At 43.8% G+C, this 9,531-nt stretch overlaps 1 non-coding gene across 1 annotated transcript; it reads right to left on the reverse strand.

Annotated features, from left to right (window-relative positions):
* Positions 1–4,911: 4,911 nt before the first annotated feature.
* trnar-ucu (transfer RNA arginine (anticodon UCU)) lies at positions 4,912–5,003 on the reverse strand. The gene is given in 2 exon segments: positions 4,912–4,947; positions 4,967–5,003. It is a non-coding gene; the product is annotated as a tRNA-Arg (tRNA).
* Positions 5,004–9,531: the final 4,528 nt, after the last annotated feature.

Here is a 9,531-nt window from a genome sequence, read left to right on the forward strand (position 1 = left end):
GAGGTGCATGTAAACATGAGATATAAAGGCTGAAATAGAGCACTTGAAAATTAAAAGCTCGCCAGGAAGGGCCAAAAGAGAGAGCGACTTAGAGCGAAGAGGGGACATGAGAAGTCGTTAGCTGGCAGAGTCATTTAAAACCCTGAACCTTGCTCTTGTCATTTCAAGAATAAAAGAATATCTAAGATATGATTCGGGCCTGTCAGGAAAAGCAGTAGGAAGTCTTCAGCGGAGTCCAAGAATAGGAGAGGCGCTGAACGTATATTTTTCATCATATCTCAAACGAAAAAGACAATGTTGTCGAAGAGAATTTTGAGATGCAACTTTTTAGAATAAATGAAATTGATATTCATCAAGAGGAGTTGTTAGCAATTCTTGAAAGAGTGAAAATAGTTTGGTCCCCTGGGCTGGATGGGATGTATCCTAGAATTCTCTGGTAATCATGGGAGGAGATTGCAGAACCATTGACTACAAACTTTATTTCGTTAGTGTCTATGTGATTAGTGCGGGAAGACTCGAGTTCAGCAAATATTGTCCCCTTCTTCACGAAGGGGAGTAAGGAAAACCCTGGTAAAACAGTGAGCCTTACTTTCCTTGTCGTAAAGTTTTGGGAAAGATTATGAGGGATAGCAGGAATAAAAGAATGATGAGGGTAGGAATAGGTCCAGTCAAGGATAGTCCTGGGAAGTTGTGTGTGGAGGCTGAAGAGATTGGGGAGACACAGAATGGATACTTTTCGTCAGTATTCACTCAGGAACAGGACGTTGTTGCCGATGTGAATACTGAGTCACAATTAATTAGAATAGATGGCTTTGAGGTATGTAGGGAAGAAGTGTTGGAAATTCGGCAAAGGGTGAAAATCGATAAGTCCTCTAGGCCTGATGGCATTTATCATAGGATTCTCTGGGAAGCGAGGGAGGAGATTGCAGAGCCATTGATTTTTATGTCCTCGTTGTCTACAGGAACAGTGCCGGAAGACTGGAGGGTAGCAAATGTGGTTCCCTTGTTCAAGAAGAGGAGTAGGGTTAACCCTACTAACCATAGGCCGGTGAGTCTCAGTTCTGTTGTGTGCAAAGTCTTAAAGAGAATTGTAAGGGATAGGATTTATGAACATCTGGATAGGAATAATGTGATCAAGGATAGTGAGCATGGTTTTGTGAAGGGCAGGCCGTGCCTCACAAACCTTATTGAATTACTTGAGAAGGTGACCAAGGAGGTGTACGAGGGTAAAGCGGTAGATATGGTGTATATGGATTTTAGTAAGGCGTTTGATAAGGTTCCCCATGGTAGGCTACTGCAAACAAATACGGAGGTATGGCATTGAGGGTGAGTTGGAGGTTTGGATTAGGAATTGGCTGGCTGGAAGAAGACAGAGGGTAGTAGTTGATGGTAAAGGTTTATCTTGGAGTGCCGTTACGAGCGGTGTTCCACAAGGATCTATTTTGGGGCCATTGCTGTTTGTCATTTTCATAAATGACCTGGAGGAGGGGCTAGAAGGTTGGATGAGCAAGTTTGCAAATGATACGAAAATCGGTGGAGTTGTTGACAGTGAGGAAGGATGTGTCAGATTATAGCGGGATATAGATAAGCTGCAGAGCTGGGAAGAAAGGTGGCAAATGGAGTTCAATGTAGATAAGTGTGAAGTGATTCACTTTGGTAAGAGTAACAAGAAGATGGGGTATTGGGCTAATGGTCGGTTACTTGGTAGTGTGGATGAGCAGAGGGATCTTGGTGTCCATATACACAGATCTCAGAAAGTTGCCACCCAGATAAATCGTGCTGTGAAGAATGCATATGGCGTACTGGCTTTTATTTGTAGAGGATTTGAGTTCCGGAGTCCTGAGGTCGTGTTGCAGTTGTATAAGACTCTGGTGTGGCCGCATCTGGAGTATTGTGTGCAGTTTTGGTCACCATACTATAGGAAGGATTTGGGGGCACTGGAACGGGTGCAGAGGAGGTTTGCCAGGATGTTGCCTGGTATGGTAGGAAGATCGTATGTGGAAAGGCTGAGGCACTTGGGGCTGTTTTCATTGGAGAAAAGAAGGTTTAGGGGTGACTTGATAGAGGTGACAAGATGATTAGGGGTGTAGATAGGGTTGACCATGAGAACCTTTTTCCACGTATGGAGTCAGCTATTACGAGGGTGCATAGCTTTAAATTCAGGGGTGGTAGGTATAGGACAGATGTTAGGGGTAGATTCTTTACACAGCGAGTCGTGAGTTCATGGAATGCCCTGCCAGTAGCAGTGGTGGACTCTCCCTCTTTATGGTCAATTAAACGGGCATTGGATAGGCATATGGAGGATAGTGGACTAGTGTAGGTTAGGTGGGCTTGGAGCGGCGCAACATCGAGGGCCAAAGGGCCTGTACTGCGCTGTACTTTTCTATGTTCTATGTTCTATTGAATTTATGACCATCTAAAAAATGAAGAAGTTGATTCGCTACAATCAACACGATTTCGTGAATAGTAGGTTGTGCCTCACAAACTTTATTGAACGATTTGAAAAGGTGAGCAAACAGATGGATGAGATTAAAGTGGTTGACATGGTGGATTTGGTTTTCACGAAGGCACGGTCGGCTGTTGCATAAAATACAGAGACATGGGATTGACAGTGATTTAGCCGTTTCGATCTGTAATTGCCTCGCTGAAAGAACACAGAGTGTGGTCGTTGATGGAGAATATCCATCCTGGAGTTCAGTTAATCATGGTGTACCACAAGGTTCCTTTTTGGGTCCACTGCTGTTTTTCACTTTTATAAATGACCTGGGTTATGGCATCGCATGTATGATGAGTAAATTCGCTGAATACACAAAGCTCGATGGAGTTGTCCACAGTGCCAAAGTCTGCTGCAGGGTACAGAGGGACATGGATAATCTGCAGATCTGAGCTCAGAGGTGGCAAATGGAGGTTAATGTGGAAAAGTGTGAGATGATTTACTTTGGAAGGAGCAACAAGAATAAAGAGTTCTAGGCTAATTGTAATATTCTTGGATGTTTCGATGAGCAGAGAGGTCTCGGTGCCTATGTACATAAAACTCTGAAAGTTAACATCCACGTTGATAGATTTGCTTGCAAGGAGCACAGTGTGTTAGATCTTATTGGGAAAGGGATTGAGTTTCAGGGCCAAATGATCCCTTTGCAGGTCCAGAAATTTCTCTGCTCTGGCTAAACTTGTAGACAGGCATGCAGTTCTGGTCGTCACATTATAGGACGGACATGAAAGCATTGGAAAGGGTACAGATGAGATTTCCTCGGATGTTGCCTTCTATGAAGGGAAGGTCTTACAAGGAAAGGCTGAGGGACTTGAGGCTCTTTTTGACAGAGATGAGAATTTTGAGAGGTGAATTAATAGAGACAGAAAAGATGATCAGAGGTTGCCATAAGGTGGACAGTGAAAGCCTTTTTCTTCAAATGGTGATGGTTGGCACAAGGGCACATCGATGTAATTCGAGGGTGATAGATGCCTAGGTAGAATTCTTTCTCAGAGAGGAGTAACGGTGCTGGACGTCTTGCCTTCAACATTCGTAGACACACCAACCTTCAGGGCAATTAAATGATCATTGGATAAACTTACGCCTTATAATGTAAAATGCTGGTCAGATGGACTTCAGATAGGTATCACAGGTCGGTGCAACATTAGGGTCCACTTTATTGTGGTGTAATATTCCGAGTTTGAACTGTTCTTCAGCTTCAAGTTGCAATCATCTCTGGTCACTATCTGTAAAACAAACACCTGGCGAGAATCGAATGCGCACCTTTGACAGCTCATGTACTGCCATTCTGTCATGCAAGTACAGCAAGCTAGCTAATTGCACCACGGGACCTGCCGTCAAATGATGTTGAACCGCTCCTGATCTTACCACTGGGACCCTCAACCCAATTACTCATTTTTTTCTGTGTATCTGAAATGAAACACAGTGCAGAGGAGGTTATACTGGTAATGGATCGTCGATTATGAACCATCAGGTTCATGAAAATGACATAGAAAAATGTGGTGAAAATCGTCTTTATTAAATACTGCGTACGTTTACCGTGGCTTCCTGCATTGATCACAGGCAATGTTATGCCTCCACAGTACTGGGATTTTCCTTCTGCCGGCTTCAATTTGTCAGAGAATTCGATTCAGTGATATTTCACGAACTTCCTTTGCCATGTTCATATGACACATCGACCCACACTGCACACAACGTCAACCATGTTCAGCATACTGCATCCATGAGCACGTGGCATGATTTTTATAAACAGTGAAGATTGAATAATTTTATGCCAGAACAAATTGAAATTCAGTTTAATTAGTAAAGTCAGAAGAATCCAGAGTAATATTCAAAATGTCAGAAATTCATGTTCATTACCTTGGCCAGAATTCCAGCCAGGCAAAGGGGAAATCTGCCCCTGAATCCCCTGAATCCATGCAATTGCTTGCTCCAAGTGTCCACTTGGAAACCCATGTGAAGGAACATTCAGCCTGAAGGAGAACTTGTGAGAATCCTCCACTGTCTGATCTAAAGCTGAAACAAGAGGTGTCTTTTACAGCTGGGAGGGAAGCGATGTGGAGGTGAGACGAAAATATTACTTTTGTTTAATTCATATTGTCCTCGTTGTGATTGTTTAAAAACGAGGGCCAGAAATGGCACAGACACAAAGGAGCAGAGGGAGGTCATTCTTAACACCGATCCTGCCCTGCCACGTCTTTCGATATCATCATGGCTGACACAACAATTTTATGTCTTTTTCCAGCCTATCCACATCATCTTGTTGCCTAATGTCTATCACAAATAGACATCGAAAATGTAAGTCTGTGAGAGGAAAGTGTTCCGTTTCGAGACAGTTGGGTTTCTGCACGAATATTGTTGGGTTTGCAGATGAACAGTCGAGTCTGGTCTGACCACCTTCCAAACCACAAACTAAAACTCGACTCTGATGGGACGCGAACCCACAACCTTTGAATAGCAACGTGAACGAAAGCATAGAAGTCCAACGCGCTTTCCATTGCGCCACAGAGCCGCGCCAGTGAAACCTTTTAAGCATGCCCATTTGCCTTTGACCCATTGCGTTCAGCGCACCCATGTGTCGTCTGTCTGCCCTCGTTACTCTTTCCAGTACCTGGTCCTTTTCCACTTGTGCTCAGGCTTTTCAAGTTTTCGGCTACAGACTGCTGAAACGTTCTCATGACACTTAGCTTTACCACATGTTCAGATAATGATTTCCAGATAAACAACACGCTATAGGTGAAAGCATTCTTCCCAAATCTCCTCAAAACATCTTGGCTCCTGTCTTTCATTTATGTCACTCTATTCCTTTTCAACAGTCATACATATCTATCCTCTTCATAAAATGAGCACGTTTATCGGTTTCTCACTCCGCCTTCTCTGCGCTTAGATAAACATCCCCAGCCGAGCTCGTCCACCTTCACAATGGGAATGGTCCAACTCTTGCCATTCTTTTCATCTCCTGTGAATTTCTCCTGCAATCAGACGCTTCCAGCAGTCTGGCGATTACAACAGAAAAGCAAAGTTCTCTGAAGAAAAGTCAAAAGGTCTGAACAAAATAAGCAGCTCTTGTTCGTTTCTGATGAGAAAGTAAAGTTAACGTTTCGGGTCCAACGATCCCTCTTTGGAACTGATGTGATGGGCGGGTCGGTGAAGAATGTGGAAGAGGGCGGACGGTATCTGAAATGATTGAACTCGATGTTGGGTCCTAAAGTTTGCCTGGTCTGTTGGTAGAAAATGTGTGCCTGGTCTTCCAGCTTGTATTGTGCCTGGAAGGAGCACTGCAGCAGACCAGAGAATGAAATCGTGGCCTGTGAACACAGTGTCTCGATTAGAGTGGTGCTGGAAAAGCACAAGAGTTCAGGCAGCATCTGAGTAGCTGTAAAATCGACGTTACTGGCAAAACCCCTTAATCAGGAATACAGGCAGAGAGCCTGAAGGGTGGAGAGATCGTAGAGAGAGGAGGAAAACGTCCTCAAGGCAGGCATTCTTGGAAGAGGATTAAAATCAACTAGGTAGGGTTAAAACCAACTCGGTAAAAACAATGACTGCAGATACTGGAAACCAGAGTCTAGACTGGAGTGGTGCTAGAAAAGCACAGAAGTTCAAACAGCATCTAAGGAGCAGTAAAATCGTCGTTTCGGGCAACAGTCCTTCATCAGGAATACAGGCAGAGAGCTTGAAGGGTGGGAACACAGTGTAATGTTGATGTTACAGGAGACTGGAAGATCGGGATAGTTCTTGTTGATTCTGGACAGACAGTAAGTGATCTCAGCTTTGTCACCGAATCTGTTTTCCTCGCTCCATTGTACAGAGATCACATTCTGAGCAGGAAATACAATTGCCTCGTTTAAACGAAGTGCAGACAAATCTCTGGAAGATGTCACTGGAAGCTTCCACAGTGAGTATAGATATCTGAAGCCAGCAGGAAATGTCGGTTACAACATAGAACGTTACAATTCAGAATAGGCACTTCAGCCCTCGCTGTTGCAGTGACCTGTAAACATAATGTGATGTCCATTGTAATGTAAAATTAACGTTTATTTTGAAACCAGTAAAAGCACAGGGAAACAAAGAAGATACCTTTTCTGTAGGTACAGGGGCAACATATTCAGTCCTTAAATCAAGGCAGTTCAGAGAGTCGTGATATGAGAGAGATTAACCGCACCCCTATTGTGTGAAACCAGGAATGGTGAAACATTCCAATTCTCATTTCTGTTCTCGGAATTCTGCCCTTTAACTCTGATGGCTCTCGATCTCACAGAGAGACTGGGGTCGGATTTGCGAAGTACCCTGACAGGCTTGCAGGTAATTCAAAAAGAAGATTTACAAGCGCAGGCTGTAAAATATGACTCACGACCCCTGATGCATGTCCATGAGTGGCGATTAAGCCAGAGAGCCATAAGTTCAGTGAGTGATTTGCTCGCCCACGAAGCAATTAGCCATGGAAATCCCATGAACAACGATTTTCTTGCTGGGGATATGCTGCACTGCACAGCACACATACACCGTGATGGCCCTTACAAATCATATGAAAAGGATTGTTTGAGGAGATTGGTTAAACAAGATCAGTTAGTATTGTGCTAATTTTATTAAAATGATCACAGATGTGCAGTCAGTGTCAACGTATCCAATGTATCTGTGACGGCAAGTATCCCCTATATTTTGATGTGGGACGCTCCTTTCCTCAAGTACCTTGGTGAAGGCATCCAGCGACAGGTGGCAGGATTTGGGACCATGGGTACGACAGGCACAAAAAACGGAAGATTGTGTCTTCAGGGATGATGTGCGTATCTGCTTCAATGCAGATATAAGGACATATATGAAGAAACTAAATTGGCTAACCCAGGCAGATAAGAAAGTCCAGTTAACCCCCGCCAAGAGGGCAACCTGGCATCTAGCTATGGTAGATGTCTTGGACCTAAGATTAAGAAGGGTCCTGACTGAGTGCAGGGCTAAAGGCAAACGTGATATGGGGTTCATACGAAGCTGTGAACCCATAAGAATAACCCCAAGGAGTATCGTACTTGCAGAACACAAGACCCGTAAAAACCCGAGGCTGTAAAAGGAATTACTCCAGTCTTTGAAAACTTTTGATACTCCAGTCTTTCAAACTTCGAAAATTAGCTTAAATACGTTGTGATTAGGCATTAGTTTATCAAAAGTGATGGAACAAAATCAGTAAATTGAATGTGAAATTCATCAGACGAGCAAAGATTGCATTGAATGGCTGAGCAGACACAAAGTGAATGGAAGTTTCATGAGGATGAATGGCTTTTCGTTACAAAACCTCCCGCTGCACAAAGAGTGGATCATTGGAATGAAGCAGTAACAGTGGTTATCATTCCTGTTTATTCAACTTGTGAACACGAGTACGATTGGTCATGTCTGTGTTTTGATCACAACTCTGCAGAATACCAACCTCACGCATGCGCGAGCGCAGTGTAACAATGGATAATTAGCTTGGTTCCGGTCCAGAGATTGTCATTCAGGTTTCGACTTGGTTCAAGAGCAAGATTGTCAGGCTTCAAATTCACATACAAGCTAACCTACCGCACAATGTAGCACATACATCGGGCCAGTGGCACAATGGATAACATGCCTAACTACAGATCCGCAGTGTGGAGTTTCGATTCCAACCTGGCTTGCGGGCAGCGCTGACTTTATTGCACTTACAACTGAGTGCTCTGAAGCCGAAATGAGGTTTGCACGTTGAACTGCAGGGACAAGTGTCCCTTCATTAAATGCCCCTGCGAACGTCAGAGTCAATATCCCAGAATCATCACTGGAGGGGAAGCTGAATTCGTCACTCACGCTGCCCTTTACACCTGTCAACCTTCCGAGGCACCTGCGATTGTGAAGGAAACAAGACACAGAGGCAAGCCTCAGCTTTGCCAATTTTGGGAAAACCTTTCAGAAGTGGAATCAGAGGAGAATGGAGAGTGAAATTTCTGAATGAGCAGAGACTGCTGAGGCACCGTCTCTCTTCTTTCAGAGGCTGGGACATCGTCTCTCATTTCTCGATGTCATTAATTGATCCGAGGTACTAAAAACACTCCACTTGCAAGTTTTCTGCTTTTGCTGATGTCGTTGTCAGAATCGAAACAAACCCCAACTCCTGGACTGAGAATCAAAGCCGGGTCACAGCGAATAAAGCGTAAAAAATGGAACTGCTCACCCGCTATGGACAGCTACACGAATACCACGTATGTGTTGAATGACACCCTCGAGCTCGTTGTACATGCTTTCGTCAGATGCAATCGCTTGACTATCTTTATTCATTTCCATCACTTGGCCTTGTATGCATTAACAACGCAAGGTCAGATCCGCGTATTTCTGAAGTTGATGTGTGTTCGCCTCCGCGCATCCCTTCAGAAAATGAATCCAAATTCAACCATCCGCTTGCTGATGAGATTTTTCTGCATTTCTCCTCAACCCTTTCCACCTCTTAACTTCAGTCTATGCCCCTGTTGATCGGTCAAGAGGAAACGTTTCTTTTAGTCTGCATTGTCCATGTCCCTCATTACTTTGTGCATATGAAATATGTATCCTCACAGTTTCCTCTGCCTTAAGAAAACAACCACTGTCAAAACAATCTGTCTTCATAACCTAAACTTTTCAACTTGGTAAATTTCTGCATGGTTTCCAGTGCGATCACATGACTACTGTAATGTGAATTGCAGAACTGCAGGCAATATCTCGGGGGAACCGAGTGAACAAATGAAATAAATGACTGGAGAAAACCACAGAAAATTGTTGTTTCCAATAAAACATCTTTTGCTCAATCTTGCACTGTGCCCTTATCCTGAGCCCAATGCTCCATTAATCTTTTGTCCTTGTCAGTAAAAGCTGTTCCACGAGGATTAATTACAGAAGAGCTGCAACTAAATTGATTGAATTGCTTGAAGATGCCGACCATGGGATTGAGCACTTTCACCCAAAACAGTGACCACAGCAGCACAGAATGAACAGTGTAAATGTGAGTATTAGATTGTGCAATACCACAGTGAAATGGGAGGGTGGACGTGAAGGCGAGTTAGTTC

Source organism: Chiloscyllium punctatum, chromosome 24 (assembly GCF_047496795.1).
Source record: "Chiloscyllium punctatum isolate Juve2018m chromosome 24, sChiPun1.3, whole genome shotgun sequence".
Classification (NCBI taxonomy): Eukaryota; Metazoa; Chordata; class Chondrichthyes; order Orectolobiformes; family Hemiscylliidae; genus Chiloscyllium; species Chiloscyllium punctatum.